The sequence below is a fragment of the Mustela nivalis genome (assembly GCF_964662115.1).
Source record: "Mustela nivalis genome assembly, chromosome: 7".
In the NCBI taxonomy this organism is placed as follows: Eukaryota; Metazoa; Chordata; class Mammalia; order Carnivora; family Mustelidae; genus Mustela; species Mustela nivalis.
The window spans coordinates 64,813,428-64,825,518 of NC_139026.1; the positions used below are offsets into that span (position 1 = coordinate 64,813,428).

General features: G+C 36.4%; 1 pseudogene across 1 annotated transcript; it reads left to right on the forward strand.

Annotated features, from left to right (window-relative positions):
• The first annotated feature begins 1,037 nt into the window (after nt 1-1,037).
• Nucleotides 1,038-1,986, forward strand: LOC309868711 (glycogenin-1-like; annotated as a pseudogene). The gene is made up of 2 exons: nt 1,038-1,410; nt 1,491-1,986. The product of its transcript is annotated as a glycogenin-1-like (transcript).
• The last annotated feature ends 10,105 nt before the right edge of the window (nt 1,987-12,091 follow it).

Consider the following 12,091-nt stretch of genomic DNA (forward strand, 5'->3'; position numbering starts at 1 on the left):
TCCACAATAGCAAAACTATGGAAAGAGCCCAGATGTCCATTGACAGAAGAGTGGATAAAGAAGATGTGGTATACACACACATATACATGCAATGGAATATTACTCAGCCATCAAAAATAAATCTTGCCATTTACAACAATGTGGATGGAACTAGAGGGTATTATGCTAAGTGAAAAAAGTCAATCAGAGAAAAACAGTTATCATATGATTTCACCCATAGGTGAAATTTAAGAAACAAAGCAGAGGAGAATAGAAGAAAGGAGGGAAAAATTAAACAAGATGTAATCAGAAAGGCAGACAAGCCCTAAGAGCCTTTTAACCATAGGAAACAAACTGAGGATTGTTGGAGGGGAGAGGGGTAGGGAGATGGGGTAACGGGGTGATGGGCATTAAGAAGGGCACATGATGTAATGAGCACTGGGTATAATATGCAACTGACAAATCACTGAACTCTACCTGAAACTAATACACTATATGTTGATTAGTTGAATTTAAATTAAAAAAAGAAACTGCTTCTATCTTCATGTTAGTTGAATAAAAACATTTGGGGATTGTTTGTTACAGCATCTAGTGTAACTTATCTTGACAAATACATGAATTAATATAAAATGTAGAAGATATTTATTGAAGTAAAATTAAAAGTTTACTAAAAGAACTGTACCATATTATCAATACAATGAATCAGTATTTTAAGGAATATAAAACCAATAGAAGACTATTCTATAAATCTATTTAATCCAATAAAAATCCCAAAATACATATGGAAATTTTAAAATTAAGTCAGAAATTCATATAAAAGAATAAAATAGCTGCCCGCCATGTCTCCTCCCTGGCCACACTCCTGGGCACTCACCTTCTCCCAACCAGCAACCTGCAGCTGTGGGGACCGCCTCCCACCTCCCCACCCCCTACCTCCCCACTGCCCCCACTCCTGGCAGCACCATGACAGGCCTTTGTGACACTGACCACAAACGATGCCTACACCAAAGGAGTCTTGGTCCTGGCTGTCTCTGAAACAACTCAGGCCCACTAGGAAGCTGGCTGTGCTTGCCACCCCGCAGATCTCAGACTCCATGAGAAAAATTTTAGAGACAGTCTTTGATGAAGTCATCACTGTAGATGTCTTGGACAGTGGCGATTCTGCACATCTAACCTTGATGAAGAGGCCTGAGTTTTGGGTCATGTTAACTAAACTCCATTGCTGGTCATTTGCAGAGTATTCAGAATGTGTGTTCATGGAGGCAGACACTATGGTCCCAGCAAATACCATAATCTTTTAGAGCAAGAAAAATTATCACCGTGGCCTGACTGCTTCAGTTCTGGAGTCCTTGTTTATCAGCCTTCAGCTGAAACATACAATTAGCTATTGCACCTTGCTTCTGAGCAAGGCAGTTTTGATGGGGGACCAGGGTTTACAGAACATATTTCTTTTTTTTTTAATTTAATTTTTTATTTTTTTTAAACATATATTTTTATCCCCAGGGGTACAGGTCTTACAGAACACATTTCTTAACAGCTGGGCAGCAACAGGTATCAGAAAACATCTGCCATTTATTGATAACCTAAGCAGCGTTTCTATATACTCCTACCTCCCAGCATGTAAAGCATTTGGTGCAAATGCCAAAGTTGTACATTTCCTAGGATGGATTAAACCATGGAATTATACTTATGATCCTAAAAAAAAGTGTCAAAAGTGAGTCCCATGAGCCCATCATGACTCATCCAGAGTTTCTCAACCTGTGGTGGTGGGATCTTCACCACCAGTGTTTTATCTCTGCTTGAACAGAGACACCCACTCACACCTAAAAGTAGAAGGTGTCTCAGGAACCATATACCATCTGTCCCTTGGTGAGATCCTGGCTGCAGCACAGGCTCCTTATGTCCTCAGAAGAATGGAAGGAGTGGAAGGAACAGGGCCAGGCTGATTACATGGGGGCAAATTCCCTTGACAATATCAAGAGGAAACTGGGCACTTACCTCCAGTAGAAACACTGCCATTTCCCCATGGACACGTCCACTTCACAGGCACTTATTTCTGATACTTAGTATCTGGAGCTGGGTTAGGAAAGGTCCACTATAGTTGCTACGGGCTTTGCTAGAATCTGTCGGATGAGGGGATTTTGCAGGACAACAGGTGAGAACTGGGCAAAAGTTGTGAAGCAGCAGTTCTGTTACGTGGACAGCATTCTGCTTTCTAATCTTAGGCTTATTCATTATTCAGCTCATGTGTTGGAAATTCTTGCTGATGGCCAGCATATGTGGTAAGGGAAAGTCAAGCTAATTAAAATGGCTGTATCGACTCTAAAAATGTGCCAGTGCGGCTCTACCTCAGTTTCCCTTCAGAATGGGACAGGCTGTCTCTCTCGCTTGAGCATCGTAGCTTTCACTAGACCTGCATTTTATTTAGAATTGTCCAGACACTGCCAGAGTGATTGTGATTCTGCTTTCAGGTGAAGATAGCCTGTAACACTGACGAGTGATTCATAAACCTATCGACAAATGGTGCTAACCCATTTTATTTCCTAACTGTAGTGTCTGAAATTGTTCACCAGTTTTCTATGTACAGTAAGGCAGCAAGCTAAAACACGTTTGTTCAGTTCTGTGAATCTGTAAACAGCAGTGTGTTCCCTGATGTTTACCTGCAATGGCACCTTGTATGAAAATAAAGACTTATTGCTATATATAAAAAAAAAAAGAATAAAATTGCTAAGATAATTCTAAAAAGTCTAAGAAGAGAAAATATTTAATTTCCCAGATACAAAAGCTTATTTTAAAGCTATAAGAATTAATACAGATTTATAATTTTGCAATCAGTAGAATAAACTAAAAAGGAAGGCAAAAACCATGGATATATAAAAGTTTAATTTATGATTAAAGTAGCCTTTGAAGTCAAAATGAATTATTTAATAAATGATTTACAAATTAATAGTCAAAATAGAAAAACAAAGCTACAAAAATAGATTGAGGAAATACGGAAGAATATGTTTATGACCTCAGGGTAAATAAATTATACAAATTAAAAAGCATAAGTAGTGTCCAGATTATTTGAGGGAAAATCAAATCAAGGGGAAAAAAAGGAATAAACTCCCCCAAAAATGAACAAAAGATGTAAACTGAAAAGTCAAAGATGAAATTAAAATATTAAATAAGTAAAAAGATGCTCAACCTCACATATAATCAAAATATACAAATTCAAATGATACAGTAGGATATTTTACCCGTGAAATTAGGCAATTTAAACAAAGTTTGATAATACCAAATGCTGGCAAGAGTTTAAATCAAATATTGGCAAGAAAGTGAAACCCCCAGAAATGGAATTACAAAATTTATGTAGGTATTGCTAGATATTATGGGTGAGAGCGTAAATTGGTGTTGCTACTCAGGAAAACAATTTAACATTTCAATAGTATCTATTAAAACTGAAGATAAGCCTGCCCTATGATTCAGAAATTGTACTTATTTGTTTCTTTACTGTATAAAAACTCTCAATGTGTGCCTAAGGAGGCTGAATCAAAACATTCATTGCTGCATTGTTTATATTACTGAAAAATAACAACCTAAGTGTCCATCCTATGGGAATAGTTAAATAAACTTTGATCTATTGCTCTGCACTAATTCTAAAAAATGCCATAGGCTTAAATGTATTAACATGGATATAAGTTGAAGATACATTACAGGAAGGTAGAAAGTGGTGCTCCTTATATCTGCAAGGCCAGTGATGGAGATATTCACATTTTCTGCCCAGTACCTGGTCACCCGGCTTCATACATATTGAGGAGCAAGATATGGGTCATCTGATTGCAGGGATAAATCATGGCTGCCATAGTGAAGTCCTGAAGCAACCATTATGGTGGCAGATTCTTGATTTCCCAACTAATTAACCATGGCAGAGATACCAGACCTCTTGGTAGACCAGTGGTGCACTGCTCTCCTGGGAGTCCTTTATAGTAGTCAAGCCTAAGACTGGTTTTCTAGATCATCCAATTTTTTTTAAGAGTTTATTTATTTATTTAACAGAGAAAGACACGGCGAGAGAGAGGACACAAGCAAGGGGAGTGGCAGAGGGAGGAGCTGGGTTCCTGCTGAGCAGGCTGCCCAATGTGGGGCTCTATCCCAGGACCCTGGGATCATGACCAGAGATAAAGGCATGTGCCCCTAGATCATCCAATTCTTTTAGAAGCATCTAATTTCCTGAATTATATCCCTTTTCTTACACTAGGTAGAGAGATTTCTGTTATCTTCAACTGAAGCTTGACAGACCTAGTATTTGGTTCCACAGAAGTGGCTAGGGACAACAGATTTTCAAGGTTGAGAATTTGAGATTGTTTACATTTCATTTGTTGGTTTTGAGCAGTGACAACCTGGGTAGCATTAAAGGATAGGATACTGATAATCTAAGGAAACTTAAATTATTATCTGTGTTCACTTGGAATAAAATGTTGCTTGAAGGTGTGGTGTTGGCAGAGCAAGTGGTGACTGACTGCCTTTAAATTCTACCTATGACATGCGAAACACATTGACTGTGGGATGGAATGTTCACCTCCTAAAACCCCAGTGAACACTTTTTATTATGGAATTAGGGTTTTAAATTCTTAATCTCAAGAATGACCAGAGAATTAGGAAGGTTATACAGCGGTTCTAACAAATCTATCTCTAATGGCCACAATATAGATGTAGTCAAAAATCAAAGTAAAAAATCAAACTTTCAAACACCTAAATTAACAATGAAGTTTTAATCCATCTCCTATTTGAAGGTTGTGAAAGTTAAGACATTGATTGGGAAAAAGCAAAACCCCAAGAAATAGAATTCTCAACTTTTGTCAGATATCAAAGATAGAGAATGTCTCCAATCCCTGAATCCACTGAGCCTCCCTCATTCTGTCTAATGAAATGAATCCTTCCCAGCTAGAAGATACGGACTGATCTCACTGGAGAGAGGTATTTGCAAGAGAATGCCACTTCTCTTAGAGCCTTGTCTCTCCATCTGTCATGGCCTCCACACCTTAATTGAGACTCAGACCTCAGCATTCCTCAGAGGACCAACTGGAAAGTCAAAATTGGAAGGGAAGGATGGTTTATAAAAGAACTGTAAAGATTTACTCATTTATATCAAAAGGAAAACTGGAGAATATGTGCGCAAATGAATTCTAAAGTTTTTTTTAGAAAAGGGGCAAAAATATACCATTTTACCTCATGCTGAATCTATCAACGTGTACACGTGAAAGATTCTTAATTCAGTGTTAACCCAAGAAGCCAGAAGTATCTCTGTACAGAAGATAAATCCAAACCTGACTCCAGGGGTCTGGTTGCCCTTAGAATCAGACTGACATGAGAAAAAATAACAGGAGAAAATGAAAGTTAATAGGCATATGCACAGGGAACCCACACAGACATGAAATTCTAAGCACAATGAGCAACATGAGGCTTAGATAGTTGAACTGCAGAGACACGTTGGGTCAGAGGACACAAAGAGGAGGAAGGCCAGGGGCAGGAAGGAGAAAAGACATGTTATAAAAAAACAGTGATTGCCCTATTGTTGAGATAAGTTTCTTAGGTAACAGGGAGTCTCTGTTAATACCTCTCACCCTTTTCAACGTAAATCCAAGCTGTTGAAGGGGAGGCAGAGAACTTTTTCTGCAGCTGCTGGGTTTTGATTACTTCTAATTAAAATTAATCTGTATGCCAAAATGGCCCATCTTGGGGTAGCCTGCTCTTGGCCCCTACACTTTGCATATGTTAACTTATTTATTCTTCTCAATGACCTTATCAGGAAACTACAACTACCATGCTGTGAAACAGAGAGTATAAATAACTTATATAATACAGCAGAGATAGGACTTAACCATTGCTCAGAAAGAATACACCAGTTCTACTGAGGATTCTTGCCCACATTTTACCCAAACTATACCATGCTATAGAGTATCTAGGAGGAAACATAAGCATTAGTAAAACAGATTATGCTTTTCACCTTCTTTCTAAGGAAAGTAACCCAAATGAATGTAAACTTATAACAAACAGGTGATCGATGAAAAGAAGACACAAAAATGGAGGCAAAAAATTTAAAAGGGGAAATAAAGACAAAAAAGAGGAGCCACAAATCATTGAAAGGTATAGGTAAGACAAAAAAGTTAAAGCAGGTGAATAAAAAAATTCTTCAGGGGCTCGTGTGTGGCTCAGTTGATTAAATGTCTGCCTTCAGGTCAGGTCATGATCTCAGGGTGCTGGGACCCAGCTCTGGATCAGTCTCCCTACTTAGCAAGGAGTCTGCTTCTTCCTCTACCTCCGCCACCCCACCCCTCCGCCAACTTGTGCGCACGCGCGCGCTCTCTCCCTTTCTCTCAAATAAATAAAATCTTTTTTTTTTTTTAAGATTTTATTTATTTATTTGTCAGAACAAGAGAGAGCGAGCACAGGCAGACAGAGTGGCAGGCAGAGGCAGAGGGAGAAGCAGGCCCCCTGCGGTGCAAGGAGCTGGATGTGGGACTTGATCCTAGGACGCTGGGGTCATGACCTGAGCGAAGGCAGCCGCTTAACCAACTGAACCACCCAGGCATCCCATAAACAAAATCTTTTAAAAAATTATTCAATACACTTTCTTTGAAAATAAAAGTGTGACTATTAAATTAAAAGCTTAGTCACCAGGTAGGAAATGATGGGACGATTCCCTCTGCCTTTTCCCTTCAAAAGTGAATCAGGATTCATTTCCTGTTAGAATCATAAAATCATAGACTATTAAAGCAGGAAATGACCTCAAAAGTCATCTAATGCAAATCCCACTTTGCTTTGATGATTTATATCCCAAAGTTACAAAAGAAGCTTTCTAACTCATTTTCACTAACGTGTTTTCATGTGCTATCATCGAATAATGTATGAGCAATTCAGGGAATTCTCAGAGATGACAAGCAAATAAGTTCCATGTACTCTAAGTTATTGTATAAGGGCCAAAATAATTGATGGCATTTTTCAGATTAGGATTCTTGATGAGATCAAGTCATAATTTTCAAATGAAGAGATTACCCTGGTCTTGATGTTGGTGGAAAAGAGTACCCTGGAAATTATCTTCTTAGATAACGTGGACAATGGTATGAAATGTCTAAGAAAAAAACAGCCATTTTGTTGTTATGAAAATGTTTGAACATTATGTCTTTGGTGGTCAGAGAAAGAAAGCAGCATCCCTTTTGGCCAAGGAGCAAATTGTTTAAATGTCTGCTAACTTAGTCATATTGGTTTATAGTGGTTTTTTATCAAAACAGATTCCAGAGTTAATTTTGACATGTTTATGCCTGCTAATTGAGAAGATGTCACTTTTTTTCTTAAGACTGCTCGTTTTGTTTACATATCTAGCTGGCACTTAGCATTGCCTTACCACTCTCATCTTTCACTTTCCAGATCTTGTCTCATTTCCGTGTAGTTTACAGTCCAATTAATTATAGCTAACAGATTGCGTGGGACCTGTTTTATGAAAATGTGATTATATGGTGTTGTAGCAGTATCCTCTAAATTTGACAGGACTATACTATTCAGTTGAAAGAATCCTGTATTTACATTTAAAGGGATGATTATCATAAAACCATGATTAATGTACATCATCAAATTATACTCAGTCTTTCTTGTAAATATGTCAATTAGAAGATTAAATGATTACAAGAGTTTTGACCTGGATTGCAGAATAATGAGGAAAATGAGTGGTTGAACTGATTGATGTGTATTAAGGATGTATGTGTCCTTCTTTTTTAAAAATATAGAATAAAAATGCATTTAGAAATATGTCTAAGAGAAAACAGTTTTCAAAAATCACAAGAGATACCATGAAAAAAATTTATGTCAAAACTTAGATGAAAGGATGGGTTTCCAAAACTGATTTAAGAAATATAAAATCCAATAAGCCAAAACCAATTAAAGAAATTAAAAGTCGGGATCCAGTCCTGCATAGGGCTCCCTGCTCTGTGGGGACGGTGCTTCTTCCTCTCCCTCGGCCACTCCCCTGCTTATGCTCTCTCTCTCTCTGTGATAAATACATAAAAATAAAATCTTAAAAAAAAAAAAGAAATTAAAAGCCACCTTATCCCAAGGGAATCAGCCCTAAATAACTTCAAAGGTGACTTTGAACAAACTTTAAAGAAAGGGGTAATCCCCATATCATAAATTTGTTTCAAAAGATAGAAACATGGGAAAAACTATTAATTTATTTTTAAAATTAAAATAAACTTCATGCCAAATGCAGACATGAGGAGCCCAAGAAAAGAAAGTGGATTAATTCATTTATGAACGTAGAAGTACAGATACTGAGTAATATACTAAAAGCCTGATTTTGACAATGTATAAAGAATACACTTTAATCAAGTAGGGTTTATCCCATGATGCCTACATAATTCAACATCAGAATATCTAATATTATCATTCACTATATTAGCAGAAATGAAGGGGATAAGACATATGATCTCTCTACATATATATTCTTCAATAAATGGAGGAAGTAGTCAGGTAAGCATTCGTAATAAAAACACTTTGCACACTAAAAATAGAATGGAATTTCCTTCGACCTTCCTTCTTCCTTCACTTAAAATGATAAACTTTAGAATTATACTATATCAGGAATAAGAATGTCTGCTATTATGGCTTCTTTTTAACATTATGTTGTTGTTGTTGTTTTAAAGATTTACTTGTTTATTTTAGGGAGAGAGAGAGCACAGGCAGGTGATGGGTGCAGAGGGAAAGATAGAATTTGGGACTCACCACTGAGTATGGAACCTAACGTGGGGCTCGATCTCAGGACCCTGAGATGATGACCACAGCCAAAATCAAGAGGCAGAAGTTTAAACTACTGAACCATCTAGGTGTCCCAACATTATGCTATTTTTAAAAAGCCATCATAATCTGAAAGGAAATATAAAATAATTATTCTCTGTTGATGATATCTACATAGAAAATAGAATTTATATGAGTAACTAGAACAGTTTCAAGATAAATTATCAACACATAAAAATATATAGCACAACTAAAACCAGTAATAACAATAGAAAATTAGGTAGAAAAAATTTATTTTAGGAACAAAAATATAATAGTCCCAGGAACAAATGCAAATGCAAAACCTTTTGAAGGAAAATTTTAATAAAATTATTGAAGAACACTATCAATCCAAATAAATGGAGATCTATGTTATGGTCCTGCGTGGAAAATTTAGGGATACCAACACTCTCTTGAAGAAAAATCAAACAATAAGGAAGAAGCAATGGGTATGTACAAGCAGTTTACATAAAAGGAAATTCAAATAATCATAAACCTATGCATGCAACTGTGGCAAACTACCTTCTTAGACTGCAAATAGAATAAATTCTCAGACCATTGACAGTTCTTGATGCCATCTCAAGAGCTAATAAAATACACACGCACAAATCAGTGAGACTATAAAAGATATGAACCAATTTGACTTAATTCACAGATCAAGAATATCACATTCAATAACTGAAGAAATAAATACAAAAATGAGACATATTTTAAAGTTTATTCTGGTCATAAAGCAAACCTTAATAAATTTCAAAGAACTGAAATCATAAGTATATATCCCATGACCAACACAGAATTAAATGATCGAATGTAATTAAAGATAACAAGAAAAATCTTTAAACACTTGGAAATTAGGCCCATATGCTTAAGAGGAAATCACAAGGCAAATTAGAAATTAGAATGATAATAAAAAACAACATATCAAGATTGGTGGGATGCAGCAAAAACAATCTTTAGAGGGATATATATTGATTTAAATACAGATATTAGAAAAGAAAAAGAGATTTGAAATCAATGACCTATACTTCTAACTTAAGAATCTGGAAAGTGGAAACAAACTAAACAAAGGAAATGGGATAAAAGTAATAAAAATAAGTGATGATGGGCACCTGGGTGGTTCAGTCAGTTAAGCACCTATTCTCAGGTCAGGTAATGATCGCAGGGTTCTGGAAGAGTCCCACATGGGGAAATCTCTGCTCAGCAGGAAGCCTGCTTCTCCCTCTCCCTCTGCCTCCTGCTCTTCCTGCTTGTGCGCTCTTGCTCTCTCTCTGTCAAATGAATAAACAGAACTTTAAAAACAAATAATTGGTGAAATCAATAAAATAGAAAAATTAACAACGCTTTAGCTTTGATTCTTTGGACACATTAAAAACACCGATTGACACTCAACAAGAGAAAGAGAACACAAATGACTAATATGAGGAAAAAACAGAGAGCATCTATACAGACCCCCCCACACACACCAAAAGGATAATAACAGCACATTATGATCAACTTGATGCCAATAAAATTGGAAAAATACAGTGTACAGATTCTTGGAAAACACGATTTGTCAAAAAATGACCCTGAAGAAATGGAGCATCTGTACATGCCTACATCCTTTAAAAAAAAAAAAAATCAAATCCATTGTGAAAAAATTTTCTCATGAAAACTCCAGATGTAATGCTCACTTTGGCAGCACATATACTAAAACTAGAAAGATACAGAGAAGATTAGCATGGTTCCTGTGCAAGGATGACATTCGAAACTCTAGATGTAGATGATTTTACTGGTGTAGTCTTCCTACGAGTGAAAGAAGAAATAATGCCAATCTTACATAAGTTCTGCCATAGAATAGAAAAAACAAGCAATTCACCAACTCGCAACTCGTTTTATGACCCAGCAAAACTCTGACACTAAAACCTGAAAATAACTAAGAAGGGAAAATATGAGCCAACATTTCTTATGAATACAAATATGATATATTAAATAAAACCTTAGCCAACAGAATTGAGTTTTATATAAGAAGGATGATACACCAAAACTAAATGAAGCTACCCTGAAAATCAACCAATATAAGTCACCTAATTAATGAACAAGGGAGATAAACCATGTGATTACTTCAACAAACACAGAAAACATATTTGATCATATTCAACACACATTTATTATTTAAAAGAAAAATACTCAACATGTTAGAAGTAGCCAAGATTTTTGTTAATCTGATAAAAGGTATCTACAAAGTAAAATCTTAATGGCCAACATAACACGGTAAAATATTGACCATTCCATCCCCCAACCCCTGAGAATGGCAGGAAGACAAGATTTCTACAACCACCAGTGCTATTTGATATTGGAAGTCCTCACTAGTTTGAAGAAGCAGCAAAAAATGTTTCTTGAGAATAAAAGGTTGAAAAATAACTAGTAAATGGTTATTACTCACAGATGATATAATTATATGATTAGAAAGTTCAAAATGATTTACAAATGATTAGAAATTCTAAGTGAATTTAGGAAGGCTGCTGGATAAGGTAAACATTCTGTTTTGTGTTTACCCCACAGAGGTAGGCTATAACCCTTCCCAATTAAGAGATAGGATGTTGATGCTGTTGACATTCCAGAGACCTAGAGAATTTAAAAGAAAATTTATTGTTAGCACAAGGGACTCCTAGGGAGAGCAGGAAGGGTACAAATAGATCCAAGCAGGCTCCAGTGGAGCAGAGAGAGTGGGTTAGGCCTTTCCAGTGGCAAAGGAGCAGGACCAAGGACAAGTTCCTGAGGGAGGGCTGGGAATTTGCCAAGTTTGTATTTTCCCACATGTCCTGAAGGAGAGAGTTCATTTGGATTTTCTTATCAATTATGTCTAGATATGGAGCAGAAGGGACAAAGGAAGCTGGGTCTTATAAAAACTCAGAAGTCAAACATCAAAACATGGAATCAGACTCTTACATGACCCGAATCAACTGTATTTCTGTACACAAGTAAAAACAGAAACAAAAACGAAACACTTGGAAAATTAAATTTCAAAGAACTTCTATTTATAGGAGCATCAGAATACATCAAATACCTACAACAAATCTAATAAAAAATGGAAAAATCTTAAAACTGCTCAAACTACTAAATATTACTGAGGAAAATGAAAGGATTTAACAAAGAGAGGAATATGCTATGTTAATGGACTGAAAGATTCAATGTCGGTAAGATGTGGATTCTCCCCCATATTGATCTATAGGTTTAATGCAATTGCAACAAAAAAATATCAGGAGGTTTTCTGTGGTGTTGACAACACTGCTGATGAGTATGTGGTCTGAGCCCAAGGACTGAG